Source organism: Gobio gobio, assembly GCF_949357685.1.
Source record: "Gobio gobio genome assembly, chromosome: 18".
In the NCBI taxonomy this organism is placed as follows: Eukaryota; Metazoa; Chordata; class Actinopteri; order Cypriniformes; family Gobionidae; genus Gobio; species Gobio gobio.
In genome coordinates this window covers 33,176,376-33,189,070 of record NC_137111.1, presented here as the reverse complement: position 1 = coordinate 33,189,070, position 12,695 = coordinate 33,176,376, and the positions used below count along the sequence as shown (strand labels likewise).

Genomic DNA, 12,695 nt, shown 5'->3' with positions numbered 1-12,695 from the left:
AAACTTGCGCTTTTGGAACCGATGATCGGAATCGAAAACAAAATTTCTAAACGATTCCAATGGCATCGTTATTTTTTAAACGGTTCCAAGTTGGAACCGGTTCTCGATGCCCAACCCTACCTGAGTGTGACTCTTTTTTTTTTTACGACCACTTAGACTTTTCAAATCCTGTCCCCAATTTTTTGGGGTGTTCATATACCAAGTACCAATAAGTCACCAAGTTTCGGACCATTCCGATGAAGCTACGATTTTTAACAAAAAAAAAAAAAATTGGGTCAGAAATGACCGAAGACCCCCAGAGGGTTAACCAAAGTCTTCGTTTTAAACAGTTTCACATCACATGCGTCAGCGTAGCGTGAGCAGCATGTGTCTTGTCACTGCCCAAATCAATGAATGGGAGCGTTCACATCGGAAACGCGCGTGACTGCCGACCCTGCCGCGGTGCGTGTCCACTGGTGCGGAACAGAGCGAGTGTTTTAAGTGGTGCGGAACAGAAATGGTCACTCTGCTTGAGTCATTCATTAACATGGGCTGCGGCAAAACACGTGCCGTTCACGCACCGCTAACGCTTGCAATGTGAAACCGGCATTAAAGAATCGTGGTCATTTAGGAATAAGATTGCGTGGGTGTTTGAATCAAGATCGGGATCATTTAATGATTAATCGTGCAACACGAAACGCTATGAAACACAAAACGTACTTATTGCAGTGAGAAACATAAACTGAGCAGCAAATTGACTCATTTATGTAATCGAAATAATCGATTATGTCGACGCAGCACCCTACACTGGTGTGGCTTTTTTTTCTCAACGATGCTATTTTGACCTGGTATTGAAATGGTATTCTAAAAATGTTTTTTTTAGCCCTGTCCTCCATAGGCCATCAGGTTATTAAAAAAGTGTTGTTTGGCACCGAGGCCACATAGGGCTTAGTGTACTGGTAATCTGTTAGTGTCCTATGTTGTTGTCAAGCTATTTCATACATTCTTTTACTTATGTTTTGTCAGTGCACAGATGCCCTGCTGGCCCGGTGCTCAGTCTGGAGGTCCTTCCATAGCCAATGACAGAGCACGTTCTCTGAGAACCAGGTGTCAGGGCCATGTAAACACACTCGCTTTATCTGGCATGACTCGGTGTGACTGAGTGACTCAGTGTACTTGCTGTTGAAATATTTTTGAAAATGTTGTGGTGTTCTTCTTTTCTTTTTCACTGCTTCCTTCAGAGCTGTGTTTGCTTCTGTTTAGGTACAGCGTCTCGTCCCTTTCTTTCTATGTCCGTCTCTGTTCTTGTCTCTGGTGTTCCTGCTTTGTAGTGCGTGTCCTAGCAGAGCCTCTCGGCTGATCAGGCTTTGTTTCAGACTGAATGAGCGCAGTGTGGAGGCAGGCTGGCGGATAAACAGCAGGATCTGCAACAAGCAGTCACAGCTCACTGTCCCACTTATGCTTTCTCTCCGTCTTGCTCTCTTTCTCCCTTGCAGCGCTCCACAGGAGGGAGAAAAGCGTGATGAGCTTCTCTGTTTACTGGCCTCTTGCTCTCTGTTGAGTTACATGCATGTTTTATCACACTGCCATCAGAAGCACAAAAACAAGCATTTGTGTGCAAGAATTAGCCACTCCTCTGAGAAAATCCTCCACCGTTTTTGTATCCTTCCACTCTGCGCGCGTAATTTAGACGCAGCAGGTTTTTCATTTCCCTTTTCGTCTGTTTTGGTATTTAAGCCAATGCCGACTCATGCCCAGCTCGTAGTCTTTTGGTAATATGATTGTATTTTGTGCCCCACATGGATATTATTTGGAAGGAGTTCTGCTTCTTGGTCTGGACCATCACCAAACATGAGCAGAAATTTAAGTTGGCAGATGGATCCGATGAGAGATGCTTTTAGCCAATGACAAGATACTGTCTCAATGCCTCTTGGCAGAATAAACTGCTCAACTTCTGTTGCATTGCAAATGAGGAGAAGCACTTGTAACATGCTTGACTATTTAAGATCCTTATTGCTCAAAGAGGAAACCTTTGCTCTGTCCACTATAAACTGTCTTGACATGATTTAAGTTTTTGTGCTATAAAAAGATAACGAGACCAGATGTATTGTTTACTGCTCAGCTTGTTAAAGTCTACCAGAAATGTCCCTCCTAATGCCTTTTAGTTGCGTAGTGTGACTTATTTCAGAAAAAATGGTAGCAAGACTTTGCCGATTTAGGAGAAACTTTGGAGAAAAAAATAATGACTGTGTTAGTCCTAATATTAGGACTCCTAAAACGTTGCTCTAAGAGTATTTCACAAAGCATTTTAGTGCTGAAACCAGCTCCTAGATCTGTAAAAAGTTAGGGGTAGTCAAGAGGACTCATTAAGACCAAATCACAAACAATCCTAAAACGGCTGTTGCCGGCAATAGGCAGGTAGAGCTGGTCCTAAGCCTTCTATGCTCTTATGAATAAATATTTTGATTTATAGATTTTATTTTGCGATGACATCACATAAAGGTTCATATATGTACAGGCAAAAAGCATTGAATGGAGAATAAAACTTTGCTGTCAAGTTGAAAATAATGTCCCCTCGTGAGTTGACCCGTGTTCCGGCTCATGGACCTTTCCGAAATCCCGCCCCCCACTTTCTCTCTCCCGCTTCGCTCCCTGTCTACTCACTGTCCTATCATAATAAAGAGGCACAAATTAGAAAGAAATGAACAAAGAAAATAATGTTTGAATGATTGAATAGTGTAAAAGAGTAAAAGAAGCATATTTGGCGTGGGGAGGCTTTGAGCTCAGAATTTAGCCCAAACCCTGAGTACTTCCACGTATCCCCTGCTGGGAATAGGAAGTTGAAACTAGCCTAGAGTGAGGAGTCAAGGTAGCGGAGGGATGCAGAAAACTGGCGAGGTAAGTTGGCTGTGTGCATATGCCTCCTCTCGAGTAGTGTTGTCAAAATTACAGACCGCGAGTTGGCACTGAAACGTAAAAAATGTGACGTTTTTAGTAGGGATGCTCCGATCGATCGGCCAGAGATCGGTATCGGCCGATAATCATATTTTATGACTCGATCGGTACTCACTAACTTGGCCGATCTCACGAACCGATCGCAATTTGATGACGTCATCGCGTGAGGGCATACATGACGCGTGGGGTAGTAGCCACTGATCTACATAAATGACATTGTCATTTATATAGATCAGTGGTAGTAGCAGTAGCAAATATTCAAACGAGAGCTTTGAAGGCAGAAGTGGAGAAGGGTTCCATGTGAACAGCAGTTGAACACGGGTCAGTCGGTCCTAAGGGATGGGCGAATGCCGTTCAGAAGAATAGCGGAGTACGCAGAGTGAGCTGATGCAGGGAAAGTACATGATACAATTTGTCCTAAACATGACACATGCTTTATATTAAGGGCTTTAAAATAACTGGCAAGATATTGTTAACGCGTAACTTATTGTTTAAAGCAGCTTGTCTTGTCACTGTCAGACGCTCTGAGAGATACTTGTGCTGACAGACAGATAAATACCTGCAGTGTTTAATGAGTTTGAAATGTGGTGCATTTCACAGGGATATTCTCCATCTGTAAATGTTAGAAAGTCATGCAAATATGTCAATTTTTCTGTCATGAGACGACGAGCCTTCTGCATGTGAATCTCCGCTAAAATTCAGACTTCCGCGAGCGCCGCCGCGCGCATCAGCGCCAGGGTTGCCAGGTTTCACAACAAAACCCACCCCGCATTTGGGGGGGAAAATATGTGGTTTTTCGAGGCATGGTTGCCTACTAAAATTCGCATTCCATGGGCTAAATATCACATAATTGGGGTCTCTTCAACCCGCGGACATGAAAAACAGCCCGCGGCAACAGTGTTGAAGTAGCCAATTCCGCGGGAAAATTGCGGACTTGGCAACACTGATCCGCGCCAAACAGACGGAGAGCTATAGGATAGGAACGCAATAATTCTGACTAAAGTATACATATTTCTAAAATATTTGTTGTTGGACAATAAATGTGCCATTTGTAGAATTTTAAACCTACAAGTATATATATTTTTATGGAAGTGACCATTATAATTGGGTAATCAAATATAGGCTAATATGCTTTTGTTTTTATTTTCCTTTTTGGTTCAGTGAATTAAAAAACTAAATGATTAATACATGCCTACATTACATTCACTGTATTTGTTTATAGCCTTCTATATCAACATTGTTTTTAGGACATCATTGGGCAGGATGTGAAAAAAATATTAAAATAAATAGATTTTTTTTTTTAATCCAAATAGAAAAACGTAGAACATACAGTCCTATTAAGTATCCTGATATGCATAGTGTTATGCAGAAACCCCATTTAAAAGGCATATTAAAATGTTCACTGTATAATGAATAATTTGTGATTTATTTAGTACCCTGTTAAAACAAGTTACATTACAGTACATAATTACCATAAAAAATGTAACAAAAATATAATAATCTGAAAAAAAGGTTAACAGTGATCAGAGAGCTTATAAATCAGTGAAGCATTGGAATCGGGATCGGTATCGGCCGATCACCATGACAAGAAATCGGTACTCTGTATCGGCAGCAAAAATCCTGATCGGAGCATCCCTAGTTTTTAGTGCTGTTGAGCGGAATAGTAAACGCCTCTGTTTGTCTATTGTGCTCACGCGCTCATCGGATATGTCTGTTATTGGCTGCAATGATCCAGAGTATCCTAATATGAATAGTGTTTTGCATAAGCCTTGTTTTTAAAGGCCTATTAAAATGTGCATGATGGTGTTTATGATTCCGCTCAACAGCACTCAAAGCGTCACATTGTTTTAATTTCAGTACCGGTCTGTAATTTCGACAACACTACTCGAGAGGAGGCATATGTACACAACCAACTTGCCTAGTTACCTCGCCAGTTTTCTGCGTCTCTCTGCCACCTTGACTCTCACTCTCGGCTAGTTTCAACTTCCAACCATTTGAAGTTTTGAACATCCTCCTCGCGAACTTTGTTTATAAAAAATTAATTTGTCTCGTGAATTCTGCAATCTCTTGAGATGCAGACATGTACGAGGCTGACAATTAGCTGAACATCATGCTAACCAAGGCTGCATTTATTTGATCAAAGGTACAGTAAAACAGTAATGCTGTGAAATATTACACAGTATTTAATAGGGATCAGAATTTTTGCAACCACTACCGATCACAGTTTTTTTTTGGTCATCATGATCGGCCAATACCGTTCTGATACAAGAACAAACAGCAATATTAGTCAGCAAGTGCGGAGCATTTGTGTACGTACTTCCTACTTAAGTAGGTAAGGAAGGATTCTCTTTATAAATTCGAGCTTTCTGCATTTTGGGGAGATTTCTCTTTTCATCCGAAACATATGCGGCTCTACTGATAGTCGCTCCTCATCAACACTCGGGTGCTAAACTTCAGAAATACAACATCAATTTTATAAAGTAATCAAATGTACAAAAACAGTGCATAATCTTTACAAATTGACATGAATGGCAAGGACGGCTTTATTAGTCTGCTTTCACTTTAACGACAAATACACCACTATATACACTCTCTTAAGACATAAATGACTGTGTTTACGAAGATTTGGTATTTTGACACGAGTGTGTGCATTTGACCGTTTAAGCCCAGTATAAGTACTCATGCGCTGTATGTGCATGCATTCCAGGTGTGTTCGTGACTGGGCTCAGAACCCGTGATGGCACGCGCATATCGAATGAGCACTTTTTCGCTGTTTATTGCACGTGAGTTTATTCTTAAATCACAAGGCTTAAAAAGGCATTGTTTCTTGAGACTACGTAATAACTGCGGCCGATCGTTTGGAGCATCCCTAGTATTTAATATATTTTAAAATTCAGTCTTCAGTGTCACATGAGTCATGACCCTTCAGAAATCATTCTAATATGCTGATTTGGTAACATTTCTTATTATCAATGTTGAAAACAGTAATGCTGCCTGCTTAGTATATTTCTAAAATGGAAAATGGAAATTTTTTGTAACATTATAAATGTCTTTTCAATCACATTTGATCAATTTAATGCATCCTTGATGTATTTAATTATTAATTAAATTATATCTCGCATTTGACATTCTGCAAAAATCTGATGACAGCAGGGATTTGTAAATGATGACCGAATTTTCATTTCTGGGTGAACTAACCCTTTAATAATTTGGATGAGTCATTATCATCTTGTTATTGCTTAAGAAAAGCGTCTTGCCCAATGTAACCCTAGTAATGAGTTGTTCACGATTTCATGTTAACAGTTTTTGTTTTTGTAATGGCTGTGATGTGAATGTAGGACTGACGAATAGAACCTGAGATGTTCCCTCATTCCCAACACAGGGACTCATTGTTGGCACTTTTGCTCCTTCATTTAAGCACACTTAATTAGTGCCATGTAAACAAATGGGACTTGCCTGGCTCCTATAGAAATGCAGAGTGCTCATTGAACAGAGTCTAATTTGTGTGCGTGTGTGTGCACATAGTGAGGTAAGCGGGGACCACAATTCAGACTCTGGGCTTTTTTGGCATGATTTACTTTTACAGATTGTGCACCTGTAGAGACTGCTGTTCTCTGATGTTGAGAGTTGAAGCATACATTTCCAAGTTTAATGAGCTCTTGAATTAATGAGCACTGTATAGCAGATTCAAGGTTGTAGAGAACGACAATAGGAAAAATCCTGCCTTCTGTGCCACGTTGTCTTCATGAAACTTGTCTTAATTTGACATGCATTTGGAGGATTTGCATCACACCTGTTTAATATTTGATTGTAGGTTTGTTTGTGCTGTTTGGCCATCAGATGTCACCTGATTTATTTGGATTGATTTAAGATCATGATCATTAATCCCTTAATCCCATATGTTTTAATTACACTTGACGAGTGAGTAATTGTTGGCATAGTCTGGCATGCATTTTGTTTACACACTACCACAAGCAGACTTGTGCCAGGTGCTTTGAAATTGTTCCAAGGACCAATTATGAGAGAGAATAATTCAATGTGCTAATTGTTTGACAAATCTATTAAAAAAATAGATTTGATGGATTTGATTGAGCAAGGTTTTTTTTGTGCACTAACCGAGAACAAGTATTGTCAGTGTGGTTGGCTTGGGCTGTTTCCTTTCTACTATCCCTGCCAAACCTGAGAAGATTCACTTCTTTGAAATTAAGCTGTCTTGCTACATGCCAATCAAGCAAAATGGGTGCTGAATGCCATAAATAAATAAATACAAACTCAGGAATCACGTGTTTTTTAAAACAATTATATTAAACTTTTTTTTTTTCTTGAAGCACTTGTTTGTATGTTTGTTTGTTTGTTTTTGAATTTAACAATACTTACCCCAACTTAACATAATAATTCAAGTCTTCATTGACAGAAGTTCATTCATGTTCATTTCTAGGACTGGTATCTAGAACAAATGTTGCATGCTTAGTACAACACTGTTTGGGAAAAACAATACAAGAAAACTACCAAGAGTTTTTATTCATGTCTTTGGTCACTCTATTTTAAGGTGGCATAGTTGCATTGTACTTTATTCAAATAACTAGTGACTGAGTAATGTTTGGTTTAGGGTTAGTTACTTGTAATTAGGGATGCACCGATATGAACATTTTGGCTGATGCCGATAATTCTTTATAATTGAAAGCTGATAATCGATATATTGGCTAATAAATCTAAATCCAACTTTTTATATAATTTTGAGAGCCTGATTACAAAAACAAAAAGTCTCTCCATTAAAAGCCATGTCCCAGGCACAAAATTATAATGTTCTCATTATAATTTTATGTAGCCTATATGACAGGCTTGTGCTGCACAGTAGGGGTATAACGGAACACAAAACTGACGGTTCGGTACGTACCTCGATTTTGAAGTCACGGTTCGGTACGGGTTTGGTACAGCAGTTTTACAAAATTGCTTTTTATTTATTTTTGTTCAACAGTGGTTTACTGAGAAAAAAGTGTCTGTCCTTAAATTAATTCAATTATAACTAAAAGTTTATTGAAGATATTGCTGGAACCTATATAGGGAGCCCTTACTTGCACATTAATATTAAAGGTCCTGTTCTTCGTGATCCCATTTTTCTAACTTTAGTTAGTGTGTAATGTTGCTGTTAGAGCATATATAATACCTGTAAAATTATAAAGCTCAAAGTTCAATGCCAAGCGAGATATTTTATTTAACAGAAGTTCCCTTTCAAAGCCTACAGCGAACAGCCGGTTTGGACTACATCCTGGTACATCCTGCTTTAATTACGTCAGTAGAACAGTTTGTCGACTAACCTCCACCCACAAGAGTACGCGAAAAAGGGGGCGTGATCTTGTTGCTCCAGCGTGGAGTAGAGGAAGTGTTGCGTTCGGTTGCGTTTGTATAGTTTGTTTGTCGCCATGTCGTCGAGACGCTGTTATTTTCATCCCGGAGTCAAGTCACCTTTGTTTGGCTTTCCCAGGGACGCTGTACTTAGAGATCATTGAGCGCATGCATCCCCGTTATGGTGAGAGGCGTGACCTTTCCGGTAACGTGCGCTCTGCGTGCGCTAAGCTGCTGTCGAATCACAACACGGGAACCGCTGGCACAATCAGAACTCGTTACGTGTTTCTTAAGGAGGGACTTCATAGAACAGGGAAATCTTTCAAGCCGTTTTGAGGACAGTGAAAACAGCAGTATACAGATAAGTAAATTGTGTGAAAAATACTGTGTTTTTTTACACGCGAAACATGAACACATGTTATATTGCACACTGTAAACACAATCAAAGCTTCAAAAAAACACGAAAAACGGGACCTTTAAAGGTTAACAACAGAGCCCAAACTATTAGCCTAATTCAGTTGCTATTTATTTTTAGGTATAATAATCAACACTCAAATAACAGTACGCAAACATGTAAACTTCACATAAGGCAGTTTTTGCAATAACTTCTAGATCTAATTATAAAAAAGTTTTCTCCAATTCGTTTCTGAAATATAATCATTTATACACAGTGGATGTCATTTTCATGACAGATTTATTTAAACATACATTAAATAATCAAGACATCATTAACAGGTTAAGTAGAATATAATGAATATATAGGCTAATATAGAGCATATATTTAATGAAAGAGTTGATTTCTCTAGTGAATAAAATTCTGTGGACACTGAATGTCTGCCTGAGGTAACGTTAATGTGATGCTATGACATTGTTTAGTTTACAAGCAGTTATATTGAGGTATTTCCGCTGTTGAAAAACAGAGCGATTACACCACATATATGATACGTGACATTAAGTTGTAATGTATCCTCAACATACCTTCAGATGTTCATTCATGTTTATTCTTTACACGCGTGCACCGAACCGAAAGCCCTGTACCAAAACGGTTCGGTACAAATACGTGTACCTTTACACCCTTACTGCACATGTTGCACTTAACTGTATTTACTTTTTTAAGTGATTCCAATCATATTTCAAGCAATTCAAAATAGGGCTGTAACGATTTGACCAAAAATAAAAACCTCGATTAATTGAACATCTGACCTCGATTACGATTAATGAACGATTATTTTGCTTTGTTTTTTTGTTTTTTTGCCCTCATAAGGTTTTTGAGTAAGTTCCTGATAAGGTTTGTACTGTAAATATTTTCTACTATTAAAAGGTGGTATACTTGAAGGAAACGGTTCACTTTCAGCAGTTATTGTCTATAGGGCAGATTTCTGTTTGTTGTACATCAGATACAGATTAATGAACACAGTAGGCCTACATTACATGTATCTGAATGCATCAATGAGAGAGTGATGGTGTGTGTGTGAATTACTCATACCGTCTCTATTCATTATTAAGCTGTGGGTGTGTACTTACTGCAAAGGTATTAAAATGTATGCCTATAATGGTTGAGTTTCTAAGCTACTTTAGTGACTTTACTTTAGTCACAGGACAGCGTTTACACTGCGTTTCTGCTGCTCCTGCGCGCGATCTTCACGTGACGCAGGTGAAAGATCTGCCTTCAGGGCGCGCGCACGTGTTGTCAGAGACATGGCTCGGCTCTCTGTGTCACAGAAAGAAGCTGAGCACTGAACGGATACGTATTGTTGTTTTTGAATAGTGCACAATCGCTTTAAATGTCGAAACTGGCAAGCCTTAAACGCATACTTGACAAACTTTATGAGCACGAAAGTGAAAGCGGCTTCGGGGCTTGCACGCGCCGTCTGTGTCTGTGTGTGTGTGTGTGTGTGTGTGTGTGTGTGTGTGTGTGTGTGTGTGTGTGTCGGTGGCAGCGCGTATAGGCTATAAGAACAGCAATTAACTGACCTGTATAAACTGTGTAAAACATGCAGCTACTATAGTGATTCTGCACATCTATAAGCACAGATAACTGCTCCTGCATCTCTGTGTGCCTGCAAACTGCACTTGATGTGACTGACGGGGCGGATTCACGTGAAAACCGAAATAACCGACATGGGAAAAATACGTCGGTTAGAGGTTCTGAATGTCGGTTTCGGTTATTTTTCAATTAATCGTACAGCCCTAATTCAAAACCATCATGGTGAACAGTGCGCATCTGAAGTGTCTCAGCTGAAGGAAATAATCCATTATTTATCGGCTGAAATATGTTGGCCAAATTTCCTTATTGGGCCGATAACGATATAACAATTCAAATGAACGTATATCAGCCTATACCGATATGATGGCCGATATATCGTGCACCCCTACTTGTAATTATGCATAATTTACTGTTAGTACTATAGTAAATAAGTACATGTAGTAACGTCAATAAAGTCTTACCATGTCCTTTTATAAAGACACCGAAGATCAAGCCAGTAAGCGTCGTTGACTGTAGTGAAAGTGATTGTTACAGTACTGTTCTTAGACATATAATCTTATGAAGTGTCTCTTGTTTTAATAGGTTGCTGCTCCTGACCATTTAACTATGGAAACGCATGTTCTTCCAGAGTCTCTTCATTTCACAGCCCACGCTGCACACCTGTAATTGTGAGAAATTCAGTCTCAGGTGGGTTTTCTATTTATATATACAGGATAGTGTATGTATAGGATTTTATAAGGAATTGTTTATCTTTTTTCCTACATGTCTCTGAGCTCAATGTACTCACTCGACCAGGCTTTAGCAGAATAAAAAGTTAAGGATTAATCATGCTTGTGTTTATTTCATTTATATTGTGAAGCTCATTGATATGTGTGAATTTTGTGCATGTCTTTTAAATGGACCCATTCAAACTAGCATGTGTTTTTGAGACCATACTAGGACAAAACTAGGACCCTTTTTCTCCCACTCGGTCTCTAATCCAGAAGGCTGCTTTGTTCGGGGTGAAGGAAGGCTTTGGATGCATGGACCATCAAAACATTAATCCTCCATATTGGAGTGTCATGTAGTGTCAGTGGTACCAAATGGTTCTTTTGTCACTTCGTATTGCTTATTGTGGGATCAGTCAGTCACTGGCCATCCTTTTGCCCAGCAGGGTGCCATCCTGGCAAGCACTCCTCTCTCTCTCTCTCTTATCCAAACCCTTAGCGCTTGCTGTTTTGAGGTGCCATTGTTTAAAGATTTTGGCTAGAATCTCCAATTAGAGGATTCTTCTCGCTACCTTTTTATATTAGAAATAACCCTTCCTTATCCTAAACTCACTCCCTCTTTCTCTCAGTCCAGAGTTCATCTGTATTTGCAGGCCAACGGGTGGACGTCTGTGCAGCAGCCACAGACATGACATTCTGTTTGTGTAACCAACCATTTATACATCATCCTGGGTGACTCACCAGGTGAAGTCTTGTTTTCTTTGCTTGAAGGCCTGGTTGGAACTGCAGCAATTTTATGTATTTTCATATTTATGGGCGTCTTGAATGATTAAAAGTAGAGCGTGAAGACTTAAGCCACTTTTCCACCATCGGGCCAAACGGGTAAGAACAGTAAGGAACGGTTCCATTTATATTTTCACCGTTCTCTGCCACGGAATTCTCAGCACGGTTGGTTAACCGTTCTGAACTGTGCTGGTAGAATGCATGTAGTGACGTCACAACTCAGGATTGGTCACTTGGCTGTTGCTTTGTAGGTGGCTAAATGTGCTATTTGAGCAAACTAAACACAAAATAATGAAATTAAAAGAAATATCTGATCATCCTCCATAACATGGTCACTATTTACATCTCAACGACTGATGCATGTGTTACATTCCAAATAGCTCTGTTATCAGCCCTAAAGGGCCGAATCAGCACGGGATTGAACAAAGAGAAAGGTTTGGCCTGATGTTGGAAAAGAAAATTTCTATTTAGAGTTTCAATAGCTGTTGGATAACTAGTTGTGATAATATTCAATATTTGTGATGTACACTCCTGTTCAAAAAATTGGGGTGGACGATATGTCAAAATTCTTATTTCACATTATAAGACATTTTATTTTACAATAACGATATAAATCAAAATTATAGTTATTTTATAATTTTTCTTTTAAAATAAGAAAAATGAAGCTAATTAACAATAGGACATACAAGGTACACAACATGTAGTTATTAATTTGTACAGAAGTTTGATAATCAAATGTAAAAGCTGTCACTTTAAGACCAAACACATTGATGCATTATACTGATACGCATCCGGTTTACTTTCACTTGAGACATAACCGACTGTGTTTACATGAATACTCCCTGCGATTGGCATTTTGACATGCACACTGTAAAAAAAAATCAGGTCTCCATCTCTCCAATTGAACATTTTCTAGTGACCGATCTCATTTAAATTTT

The 12,695-nt window shown here is 39.1% G+C and overlaps 1 protein-coding gene across 2 annotated transcripts in view; it reads left to right on the top strand.

Annotated features, from left to right (window-relative positions):
- Positions 1-12,695, top strand: part of ndst2a (N-deacetylase/N-sulfotransferase (heparan glucosaminyl) 2a) — a 176,571-nt gene that overhangs the window by 41,896 nt on the left and 121,980 nt on the right. For both annotated transcript variants that reach the window (XM_079843449.1, XM_079843450.1), the window contains exon 2: positions 10,850-10,954. The gene's annotated coding sequence lies outside the window, so the exon portion shown is untranslated. The remainder of the gene's footprint in view (positions 1-10,849; positions 10,955-12,695) is intronic.